Source organism: Lolium rigidum, chromosome 6 (assembly GCF_022539505.1).
Source record: "Lolium rigidum isolate FL_2022 chromosome 6, APGP_CSIRO_Lrig_0.1, whole genome shotgun sequence".
In the NCBI taxonomy this organism is placed as follows: Eukaryota; Viridiplantae; Streptophyta; class Magnoliopsida; order Poales; family Poaceae; genus Lolium; species Lolium rigidum.
In genome coordinates, this window is record NC_061513.1 from 219,523,752 (window position 1) to 219,537,520 (window position 13,769).

Below are 13,769 nucleotides of genomic sequence, written 5' to 3' on the forward strand. Positions count from 1 at the left end.
CTCATCTGCTAGCTGTGATAAGATCCTTCTATAGTTCTATCTGTATACACACTTCACAAAGAATTGTTTCCTTGCGGATAATCTTTTGTTTGTATCTTGGCTGAGATGCTTTTTTCGTTCTTCCAACATTTCCTCACATGAGACAAATCATAAATCAGAATCAACTATTCTAGGATTCTTTTGAATTTCTAATTTCAAGCAGGATACCAAAAAAATTGACCAAAGAAAAGAAATAAAGAAAGAATATGTCTAGTTCTTGGGACGACTCTAAAGAAAACAAAGAAATAGAAAAGGGAAAGTAAAAGCGGAAAATCAAATCTGATCTCGGGTGCATATGCACCCGGTATGTATAAAACATATTTCCAAACCGTAAAAAATTTAGGAAAAAAAGAAAGAAGAAAGAAGAATATGTCTAGTTCTTGGCAACTGATATATTTGGTGAAATATTTGATGAATGGCATCTGAATCAGTACCTGGGTGTTGGTTCTTTGGCGGTTGCTCATCATCAAGAGGCCACGCCGCCTCCAACATCGTAACGCGGTTTTCCACTGTTGAGATACATATCTTGTATATTTGGATGTGTATCCTCTGTAGTTATTGTATAGCGATACATATCCTTGTATTTACTATTGGGCCCGCCTCCTTCCTTGTATAGTCGAGGACGTGGCCTATATATGTACCGCCATATGCATCCGATCAATACATTGAGCATTGCATCTCCTTCTACATGGTATCAGACACCTCCTAGATCCTAAACCCTAGCCGCGCGCCGCCTTTCCTCCCCGTGAGCCGCGCGCCGCCTCCCCTTCCCCATCATGGCAACCCTAGCTCCAACCCCTTCGCCGACTCCTCCATCCCCGACCCCGGCCAGCTCCGCGCCGTCGCCATCACCGACCATGTCCCCGTCAAGCTGTCCACCACCGCCGCCAACTACCTCGCCTGGAAGACGTACTTCTACCTCCTCTTCCGTGAGTACAACCTCGCGCGATCACATCGACGACACCGCCGACCTCCTCGCCCGCGACGCCGACTGGCTGGCCATCGACGCCACCATCATCCGCTGGCTCTTCCTCACCGTCTCGCCGGACATCTTCAAGACCGTCGTTCGGGAAGGCGATGATGCCCGCACGGTGTGGGGAAAGATCAACGGCCTCTTCACCAATAACAAGCTCCAGCCGTGTTGTCTTTTTGCGGCGAGAATTCTTCGGCACACCCCATGGTGATCAAACCTTGGACGCCATCGCTTGCGCCTCAAGGCAATCTCCGACGAGCTCCGGGACCTTGGGTTCCGGATTGGCGACGAGCTCCTCCTCTCCACCCTCACCGCCGGCCTCAGCGAGGACCTCGGCAACGCCGCCTCCAACCTCACCCTCATGACCAACCCTACGTTCGTGCGGGCGGTCGACTACCTCCGGCTGGAGGAACGCCGGCTGAAAGGTGTGCGCACCCGGGCGGTTCAGAATTTAGTTTCCGTCAAAACTCTTTCTCGCGATAACTCTGTAACTGTGGAATTTGACGAGTTTGGTTTTTCTGTAAAGGACGCCCGTACCCGGATGGTTTTGCACCGCTGTGAGAGTCCCGGCGACCCGTACCCCGTTCAGCCGTCTCCCTCCACTCACGCTGCACCTCGGGCGCTCTCTGCCGGCGTCGACCTTTGGCACGCTCGTCTTGGCCATCCCGAGCTCCACCTCGCTCCGCCAAATAATGAAAGGCTTTTCTTTTTCATGTAATAAAATGGCGGCTCACTCATGTGACGCCTGCCGACTAGGCAAACATGTTCGGCTTCCTTTTAGTACTTCATCCACAGTTGCATCTCTTTCTTTTCAATTACTTCATAGTGATGTATGGACGTCCCCTATACCGAGTCATTCTGGTTTTCTTTATTATCTTGTTATTCTCGATGATTTTTCTCACTTTGTTTGGACTTTTCCTCTTTGTAAGAAATCTGATGTCGCTTCAACACTCACCGCCTTTTATTCTTATGTGTCTACACAGTTCGGTTGTCCCATCCTCGCCCTCCAAACTGACAACGGCAAGGAGTTCGACAACACCACCATACGCACCCTCCTCTCCACCCACGGCACCATCTTCCGCCTAACTTGCCCATACACCTCCCAGCAGAACGGCCGCACCGAGCGTGTCCTACGCACCCTTAATGACTGCGTCCGTACCCTCTTGTTCCACGCCCACATGCCCCCTCAGTTCTGGCCGGACGCCCTCTCCACCGCCACCCTCCTAGTCAACCTACGCCCGTGTCACCCTCGCTGGAATTACACACCACATAACCTTCTGTTTGGCTCACCCCCCTCATACGACGGTCTCCGCATTTTTGGTTGTCGTTGTTTCCCTAGTACCGCTGCCACCACCCCTCATAAACTCGCACCTCGCTCCATTCCGTGTGTATTTCTCGGTTACCCGGCTAACACCAAAGGCTACCGTTGCTATGATCCGGTCTCTCACCGCGTCATCACATCCCGGCACGTGTACTTTGATGAGCACTGTTTTCCCTTTGCACGGGAACAGGTGAGGACTTCTCCTCCCGCGACTGACAGTCCGCGGCGTCGCGGCCCTACCTTGGTGGAGGTCCCTGGCTCGGCAGCGCCTTCGCGCGCTCCCTCTACTACAGCTGCGACGCCTTCCGTGACGCCCTCGAGCCCTGCCTCGGGCTCACACGTGGCGCCCTCGAGCCCCGCCTCGGGCGCCGCCGCCTCGCCCCCGACACCGCCCGCGTCGCCCTCGAGCCCCAGCTCGGGCGATGCTTCACCTCCGGCCCCACCTCCGCCTCCTCCGCCGCCGGCGACGGGCCCCCTCACGCGCGCCCGTGCGGGGATTCGCGTCCCGAGCACGCGGTACCCCTCGGACGAGTACGTCTGCACCGCGTCGACTCCGCGGCTTCACCGGCCACGCCGTCGCCTATGCCCACCTCTGCCCGGGCTGCTCTCCGCGGCCCGCAGTGGTTTGCGGCCATGCATGACGAGTTCGACGCCCTGCAGCGGAACCAGACATGGACGCTTGTTCCCCGCCCCCCTCACGCCAACGTCATCACCGGGAAGTGGGGCTTCAAGCACAAGTTTCATTCGGACGGTACCCTCGACCGCCACAAGGCGCGGTGGGTGGTTCGTGGTTTTTGCCAGCGCGCCGGTGTCGACTTCACCGACACCTTCGCCCCGGTTGTCAAGCCCGGGACGATCCGCACCGTTCTTCAGCTCGCGGTCTCCCGCGCATGGCCCGTGCATCAGATGGACGTCTCCAACGCCTTTCTTCATGGCCATCTCGAAGAGCAGGTCTTCGCCGCAGCCCACCGGGTTCGTCGACGGCGCCCACCCCGACCATGTGTGCACCGCTCTCGCGCTCGTTGTACGGGCTCAAGCGAGCCCCACGCGCACGGTACCAGCGCATCGCAGTGTTTCTTCACCAACTCGGCTTCCGCTCCACCCGCTCCGATGCATCGCTGTTCGTGTACAACAACGGCGCCACCACCGCGTACCTGCTGCTCTACGTCGACGACTTCATCTTAACGGCCAGCTCCACGGACCTACTGCGCCAGCTCACCAACCGTCTTCGCGCTGAGTTTGCCCTCAAGGACTTGGGGCCTCTGCACTACTTCCTCGGCATCGAGGTCGTTCGTCGCACCGACGGCTTCTTTCTCCATCAGCGCAAGTACGCCCATGAGCTCCTGGACCGCGCCGGTATGCGATGTCTACGGGTGCTTCTATTCTTGTAGACAGTGTTGGGCCTCCAAGAGCAGAGGTTTGTAGAACATCAGCAAGTTTCCCTTAAGTGGATCACCCAAGGTTTATCGAACTCAGGGAGGAAAGGTCAAAGGTATCCCTCTCATGCAACCCTGCAATCACGATACAAGAAGTCTCTTGTGTCCCCAACACACCTAATAGGTGTACTAGTTCGGCGAAGAGATAGTGAAATACAAGTGGTATGAATGAATATGAGCAGTAGTAACGGCGCCAGAAAAGTGCTTGCTGGCGTGCAGTTGATGGTATTAATATTGCAGGAAGTAAAGATGCAGTAAAACAGTAAACAAGCAGCGATAGCAGTATTTAGGAACAAGGCCTAGGGATCATGCTTTCACTAGTGGACACTCTCAACATTGATCACATAATAAATAAGTTTTCTTCCTTTGTGCTACATATACTCTTGTGTACGGCTACAAGAGCACCTCAATGCCGGAGTTAACAATCTCCACAACATTCGGCATTCATATTTAAGTAACCTTTAGAGCATAATAGATCTTTGCAATTTAAACCGAGTACTAACATAGCATGCACACTGTCACCATCACACTACGAAGGGGGAATAAATCACATCAATACTATCATAGTAATAATTAACTCCATAAGCTACAAGAGATTATGATCATAGCCTACGCCAAGTACTACACGATGCACACACTGTCACCATTACACCGTGAAGGAGGAATAGACTACTTTAATAACATCACAAGAGTAGCACATAGACTAATAGTGATACAAGCTCATATGAATCTCAATCATGTAAGGCAGCTCATGAGATCATTGTATTGAAGTACATAGGAGAGAGATTAACCACATAGCTACCGGTACAGCCCCGAGCCTCGATGGAGAACTACTCCCTCCTCATGGGAGACAGCAGTGTTGATAAAGATGGCGGTGGTGTTGATGGAGGAGCCTTCCGGGGGCACTTCCCCGTCCCAGCGGCGTGCCGGAACAGAGACTCATGTCCCCCAGATCTTGGCTTCGCGATGGCGGCGGCTCTGGAAGGTTTCTCGTACCGTGGCTTTTCCGTGTCGCGTTTTAGGTCAGGGACCTTTAAATAGGCGAAGAGGCGGAGTCGGAGGGGTACGAGGCGGTGATACAACAGGGGGGCGCGGGCCCCCCCCTTGGCCGCGCCGGCCTACTGTTTGGTGGGCCTGTGGCCCCCCTTTGGCGGCTCTCGGGTGTTCTGGAAGCTTCATGCAATCCTAAGATGCTGGGCGTTGATTTCGTCGATTCCGAGAATATTTCCTTACTAGGATTTATGAAACCAAAAACAGCAGAAAACATCAACTGGCATCTCGTCAATAGGTTAGTTCCGGAAAACGCATAATAATGACATAAAGTATGCATAAAATATGTAGATATCATCAATAATGTGGCATGGAACATAAGAAATTATCGATACGTCGGAGACGTATCAGCATCCCCAAGCTTAGTTTATGCTCGTCCCGAGCAGGTAAACGATAACAAAGATAATTTCCGGAGTGACATGCCATCATAACCTTGATCATACTATTGTAAGCATATGTAATGAATGCAGCGATCAAAACAATGGTAATGACATGAGTAAACAACTGAATCATAAAGCAAAGACTTTTCATGAATAGTACTTTCAAGACAAGCATCAATAAGTCTTGCATAAGAGTTAACTCATAAAGCAATAAATTCATAGTAAAGGTATTGAAGCAACACAAAGGAAGATTAAGTTTCAGCGGTTGCTTTCAACTTATAACATGTATATCTCATGGATAGTTGTCAATGCAAAGTAATATAACAAGTGCAATATGCAAGTATGTAGGAATCAATGCACAGTTCACACAAGTGTTTGCTTCTTGAGATGGAGAGAAATAGGTGAACCGACTCAACATAAAAGGTAAAAGAATGGCCCTTCGCGAGAGGAAGCATTGATTGCTATATTTGTGCTAGAGCTTTGGTTTTGAAAACATAAAGAGAGCATAAAAGTAAAATTTTGAGAGGTGTTTGTTGTTGTCAACGAATGGTAGTGGGCACTCTAACCCCTTGCCGGACAAACCTTCAAAGAGCGGCTCCCATGAAGGATGTTATCTCTACCAGCAAGGTAGATCATCCCTCTTCTCTTTTGTTTACACATGTATTTTAGTTTTATTTATGGATGACACTCCTCCCCACCTTTTGCTTACACAAGCCATGGCTAACCGAATCCTCGGGTGCCTTCCAACATTCACATACCATGAAGGAGTGTCTATTTGCAAAATTAAGTTGCTTACCGATGAATCGAGCAAAACATGTGAAGAGAATTATTAATGAAGGTTGATTAATTGGGGGTCGGGAACCCCGCGCCGGCTCTTTTTGCAAAATTATTGGATAAGCGGATGAAGCCACTAGTCCATTGGTGAAAGTTGCCCAACAAGAATGAAAGATAAACACCACATACTTCCTCATGAGCTATAAAACATTGACACAAATCAGAGGTGATAAATTTTGAATTATTTAAAGGTAGCACTCAAGCAATTTACTTTGGAATGGCGGAGAAATACCATGTAGTAGGTAGGTATGGTGGACACAAATGGCATAGTGGTTGGCTCAAGGATTTTGGATGCATGAGAAGTATTCCCTCTCGATACAAGGCTTAGGCTAGCATGGTTATTTGAAACAAACACAAGGATGAACCGGTGCAGCAGAACTCACATAAAAGACATATTGTAAACATTATAAGACTCTACACCGTCTTCCTTGTTGTTCAAACTCTTTACTAGAAATTATCTAGACCTTAGAGAGACCAATTATGCAAACCAAATTTTAGCAAGCTCTATGTATTTCTTCATTAATGGGTGCAAAGTATATGATGCAAGAGCTTAAACATGAGCACAACAATTGCCAAGTATCAAATTATCCAAGACATTTTATCAATTACTACATTTAGCATTTCCCGTTTCCAACCATATAACAATTAACGAAGCAGTTTCAACCTTCGCCATGAATATTAAAAGCTAAGAACACATGTGTTCATATGAACCAGCGGAGCGTGTCTCTCTCCCACACAAGAATTTATTCAAACAAAAACAAAAACAAAAACAAACAGACGCTCCAAGTAAAGTACATAAGATGTGACCGAATAAAAATATAGTTTCAAGAGAAGAAACTTGATAATTTGTCGATGAAGAAGGGGATGCCTTGGGCATCCCCAAGCTTAGATGCTTGAGTTTTCTTGAAATATGCAGGGATGAACCACCGGGGCATCCCCAAGCTTAGAGATTTCACTCTCCTTGATCATAGTATATCATCCCCCTCTCTTGACCCTTGAAAACTTCCTCCACACCAAACTCAAAACAAACTCATTAGAGGGTTAGTGCATAATAAAAATTCACATGTTCAGAGGTGACACAATCATTCTTAACACTTCTGGACATTGCCCAATGCTACTGGAAGTCAATGGAACAAAGGAATCCATCCCACATAACAAAAGAGGCAATGCGAAATAAAAGGCAGAATCTGTCAAAACAGAACAGTCCGTAAAGACGAATATTATTGAGGCACCAGACTTGCTCAAATGAAAATGCTCAAATTGAATGAAAGTTGCGTACATATCTGAGGATCACTCACGTAAATTGGCATAATTTTCTGAGTTACCTACGGAGAATTAGGCCCAGATTCGTGATAGCAAGAAATCTGTTTCTGCGCAGTAATCCAAATCTAGTATGAACCTTACTATCAAAGACTTTACTTGGCACAACAATGCAACAAAACTAAGATAAGGAGAGGTTGCTACAGTAGTAACAACTTCCAAGACTCAAATATAAAACAAAACTAGTGTAGTAAAATAAACACATGGGTTATCTCCCAAGAAATGCTTTCTTTATAGCCATTAAGATGGGCTCACCAGTTTTAATGATGCACTCGCAAGATAGTAGTTGAAGCAAAAGAGAGCATCAAAAGGCAAATTCAAAACAAATTTAAGCCTAACATGCTTCCTATGAAAAGGAATCTTGTAAATAAACAAGTTCATGAAGAGCAAAGTAACAAGCATATGAAGATAAAACAAGTGTAACTTCAAAAATTTCAGTATATAGAGAGGTGTTTTAGTAACATGAAAACTTCTACAACCATATTTTCCTCTCTCATAATAACTTTCAGTAGCATCATGAGCAAACTCAACAATATAACTATCAAATGAAGCATTCTTATCATGAGTCTCATGCATAAAATTATTACTCTCCACATAAGCATAATCAATTTTACTAGTTGTAGTGGGAGCAAATTCAACAAAGTAGCTATCATTATTATTCTCATCATCAAATATAGGAGGCATAGTATAGTCATAATAAGATTTATCCTCCATAGTAGGCGGCACCAGAAGACCACTATCATTATAATCATCATATATGGGAGGCAAAGTATCATCAAAGAAAATTTTCTCCTCAATGCTTGGGGGACTAAAAAGATCATGAAAACCAGCTTCCCCAAGCTTAGAATTTTCTATATCATTATCAACAATGGTGTTCAAAGCGTTCATACTAATATTACTACCAGCATGCAAATAAGGTTCCATAGGTTTTTTAATTTTCACATCAAACCATCCATGTCTTAAATCAGGAAATAGAATAAGAAGCTCATTGTTGTCCATTATGCCAAACTAGTGTAAACAAGAAAGAAAAAGATGCAATTGCAGGATCTAAAGGAAATAGCTTCGAGCACACACACAATGGCGCCAGAAAAGTACTTTACCTGGACCGGAGTATGAGTGCCTTTTACCTTTCCTCCGCGGCAACGGCGCCAGAAAAGTGCTTGATGTCTACGGGTGCTTCTATTCTTGTAGACAGTGTTGGGCCTCCAAGAGCAGAGGTTTGTAGAACAGCAGCAAGTTTCCCTTAAGTGGATCACCCAAGGTTTATCAAACTCAGGGAGGAAGAGGTCAAAGGTATCCCTCTCATGCAACCCTGCAATCACGATACAAGAAGTCTCTTGTGTCCCCAACACACCTAATAGGTGCACTAGTTCGGCGAAGAGATAGTGAAATACAAGTGGTATGAATGAATATGAGCAGTAGTAACGGCGCCAGAAAAGTGCTTGCTGGCGTTCAGTTGATGGTATTAATATTGCAGGAAGTAAAGATGCAGTAAAACAGTAAACAAGCAGCGATAGCAGTATTTAGGAACAAGGCCTAGGGATCATACTTTCACTAGTGGACACTCTCAACATTGATCACATAATAAATAAGTTTTATTCCTTTGTGCTACATATACTCTTGTTTGATAATGAACACCATTCGTTGTGTAGGGCTACAAGAGCACCTCAATGCCGGAGTTAACAAGCTCCACAACATTCGGCATTCATATTTAAGTAACCTTTAGAGCATAATAGATCTTTGCAATTTAAACCGAGTACTAACATAGCATGCACACTATCACCATCACACTACGAAGGGGGAATAAATCACATCAATACTATCGTAGTAATAATTAACTCCATAACCTACAAGAGATTATGATCATAGCCTACGCCAAGTACTACACGATGCACACACTGTCACCATTACACCGTGAAGGAGGAATAGACTACTTTAATAACATCACAAGAGTAGCACATAGACTAATAGTGAAACAAGCTCATATGAATCTCAATCATGTAAGGCAGATCATGAGATCATTGTATTGAAGTACATAGGAGAGAGATTAACCACATAGCTACCGGTACAGCCCCGAGCCTCGATGGAGAACTACTCCCTCCTCATGGGAGACAGCAGCGTTGATGAAGATGACGGTGGTGTTGATGGAGGAGCCTTCGGGGCACTTCCTCGTCCGGCGGCGTGCGAGACAGAGACTCCTGTCCCCCAGATCTTGGCTTCGCGATGGCGGCGGCTCTGGAAGGTTTCTCGTACTGTGGCTTTTCCGTGTCGTGTTTTAGGTCAGGGACCTTTAGATAGGCGAAGAGGCGGAGTCGGAGGGGCTACGAGGCTGTGACACAACAGGGGGGCGCAGCCCCCCCTTGGCCGCGCCGGCCTACTGTTTGGTGGGCCTTTGGCCCCCCTCTGGCGGCTCTCAGGTGTTCTGGAAGCTTCATGCAATCCTAAGATGTTGGGCGTTGATTTCGTCGATTCGAGAATATTTCCTTACTAGGATTTTCGAAACCAAAAACAGTAGACGACAAGCGGCCCTTCGGCATCTCGTCAATAGGTTAGTTCCGGAAAATGCATAATAATGACATAAAGTATGCATAAAACATGTAGATATCATCAATAATGTGGCATGGAACATAAGAAATTATCGATACGTCGGAGACGTATCAGTATGCTTAATTGCAAACCCGCGGCCACGCCTGTCGACACGAAGTCCAAGCTCTCCGCCACAGACGGTTCCTCGGCCACGGACGCGTCATCTTACCGCTCCATCGTTGGTGCCCCGTGATACGTCTCCGACGTATCGATAATTTCTTATGTTTCATGCCACATTATTGATGATATCTACATGTTTTATACATACTTTATGTCATATTTATGCGTTTTCCGGAACTAACCTATTGACGAGATGCCGAAGGGCCGCTTCGTTTTCGCTGTTTTTGGTTTCGAAATCCTAGTAAGGAAATATTCTCGGAATCGGACGAAATCAAGGCCCGGCATCCTATTTTTCCACGAAGCTTCCGGAACACCCGAGAGTCGCCGAGGGGGGCCACGGGCCCACCACACATGACCCTGGCGCGTCCAAGGGGGGCCCGCGCCCCTATTGTGTCGTCGCCTCGTCGCCCCTCCGACTCCGCCTCTTCGCCTATAAAAGGTCCCCGACCTAAAACCTCGATACGGAAAAGCCACGGTACGAGAAACCTTCCGAGCCGCCGCCATCGCGAAGCCAAGATCCGGGGGACGAGAGTCTCCGTTCCGGCACGCCGCCGGGACGGGGAAGTGCCCCCGAAGGCTCCTCCATCGACACCACCGCCATCTCCATCAACGCTGCTGTCTCCCATGAGGAGGGAGTAGTTCTCCATCGAGGCTCGGGCGTACCGTAGCTATGTGGTTAATCTCTCTCCTATGTGCTTCAATACAATAATCTCATGAGCTGCCCTACATGATTGAGATTCATATGATGATGCTTGTAATCTAGATGTCATTGTGCTAGTCAAGTGGATTTTACTTATGTGATCTCCGGAGACTCCTTGTCCCACGTGTGTAAAGGTGACAGTGTGTGCACCGTGTGGGTCTCTTAGGCTATATTTCACAGAATACTTATTCGATGTTATGAATGGCATAGTGAAGTGCTTATTTATATCTCTTTATGATTGCAATGTGTTTTGTATCACAATTTATCCATGTGCTACTCTAGTGATGTTATTAAAGTAGTTTATTCCTCCCGCACGGTGTAATGGTGACAGTGTGTGCATCGTGTAGTACTTGGCGTAGGCTATGATTGTGATCTCTTGTAGATTATGAAGTTAACTATTGCTATGATAGTATTGATGTGATCTATTCCTCCTTTCGTAGTGTGAAGGTGACGAGTGTGCATGCTATGTTAGTACTTGGTTTGGTTATGTTGATCTGTCATGCACTCTAAGGTTATTTAAATATGAACATTGAATATTATGGAGCTTGTTAACTCCGGCATTGAGGGTTCGTGTAATCCTACACAGTTAGTGGTGTTCATCATCCAACAAGAGGGTGTAGAGTCTAGCATCTATCTATTTATTCTGTTATGTGATCAATGTTGAGAGTGTTCACTAGTGAAAGTATGATCCCTAGGCCTTGTTCCTAAATATCGCGATCGCTGCTTGTTTACTCGTTTTACCGCATCTTTACTTCCTGCAATATTAATACCATCAATCGCACGCCGACAAGCACTTTTCACAGCGCTGTTACTACTGCTCATATTCATTCATACCACTTGTATTTCACTATCTCTTCGCCGAACTAGTGCACCTATTAGGTGTGTTGGGGACACAAGAGACTTCTGCTTTGTGGTTGCGGGGTTGCATGAGAGGAATATCTTTGACCTCTTCCTCCCCGAGTTCGATAAACCTTGGGTGATCCACTTAAGGGAAACTTGCCTGTTGTTCTACAAACCTCTCGCTCTTGGAGGCCCAACACTGTCTACAAGAATAGAAGCACCCGTAGACATCAAGCACTTTTCTGGCGCCGTTGTCGGGGAGGAAAGGTAAACGGCACTCACACACCGGACCCCGGCAACTAGCCACTTTTCTGGCGCCGTTGCCGGGGAGGAAAGGTAAAAGGCACTCATACTCCGGTCCCAGGTAAAGTACTTTTATGGCGCCGTTGTGTGTGTGCTCGAAGCTATTTCCTTTAGATCCTACAATTGCATCTTTTTGTTTCTTGTTTACACTAGTTTGGTATAATGGACAACAATGAGCTTCTTATTCTATTTCCTGATTTAAGACATGGATGGTTTGATGCGAAAATTAAAAAACCTATGGAACATATTAGCATGAACGCTTTGAACACCATTGTTGCTAATGATATGGAAAATTCTAAGCTTGGGGAAGCTGGCTTTGATGAGCATGATATTTTTAGTCCCCCAAGCATTGAGGAGAAAATTTACTTTGATGATACTTTGCCTCCTATTTATGATGATTATAATGATATTGGTCTTTTAGTACCGCTCTGTTATGGAGGATAAATTTGATTATGATTACAATATGCCTCCTATATTTGATGATGAGAATAATAATGATAGCTACTTTGTTGAATTTGCTCCCACTACAACTAATAAAACTGATTATGCTTATGTTGGGAGTAGTAATAATTTTATGCATGAGACTCATGATAAGAATGCTTTATGTGATAGTTATATTGTTGAGTTTGCTCATGATGCTACTGAAAGTTATTATGAGAGAGGAAAATATGGTCGTAGAAATTTTCATGTTACTAAAACACCTCTCTTTTTGCTGAAAATCTTGAAGCTGCACTTGTTCTATCTTCCTATGCTTGTTACTTTTTTTTCATGAACTTGTTTACTTACAAGATTCCTATGCATAGGAAGCATGTTAGGCTTAAATTTGTTTTGAATTTGCTTCTTGATGCTCTCTTTTGCTTCATACTCTATTTTTCATGTGAGCATCATTAAAACTGCTGAGCCTATCTTAATGGCTATAAAGAAAAGAACTTCTTGGGAGATAACCCATGTGTTTATTTTTCTACAGTACCTCTATTTTATATTTGTGTCTTGGAAGTTTTTACTACTGTAGAAACCTCTTCTTATCTTAATTTTGTTGCATTGTTGTGCCAAGTAAAGTCTTTGATAGTAAGGTTCATACTAGATTTGGATTACTCGCGTGAAACAGATTTCTTGCTGTCACGAATCTGGGCCTAATTCTCCGTAGGTAACTCAGAAAATTATGCCAATTTACGTGAGTGATCCTCTCGATATGTACGCAACTTTCATTCAATTTGGGCATTTTCATTTGAGCAAGTCTGGTGCCATTTTAAAATTCGTCTTTACGAACCGTTCTGTTTTGACAGATTCTGCCTTTTATTTCGCATTGCCTCTTTTGCTATGTTGGATGAATTTCTTTGTTCCATTAATGTCCAAGTAGCTTTATGCAATGTCCGAAGTGTTAAGAATGATTATGTCACCTCTGAACATATAAATTTTTATTGTGCACTAACCCTCTAATGAGTTGTTTCAAGTTTGGTGTGGAGGAAGTTTTCAAGGGTCAAGAGAGGAGGATGATATACTATGATCAAGAAGAGTGAAAAGTCTAAGCTTGGGGATGCCCCCATGGTTCATCCCTGCATATTATAAGAAGACTCAAGCATCTAAGCTTGGGGATGCCCAAGGCATCCCCTTCTTCATCGACAAATTATCAGGTTCCTTCTCTTGAAACTATATTTTTATTCGGTCACATCTTATGTACTTTACTTGGAGCGTCTGTTTGTTTTTTGTTTTTGTTTGTGTTTGAATAAATTCATGCTTGTGTGGGAGGGAGACACGCTCCTTTGGTTCGTATGAACACATGTGTTCTTAGCTTTTAATGTTCATGGCGAAGGTTGAAACTGCTTCGTTCATTGTATATGGTTGAAAACGGAAAATGCTACATGTA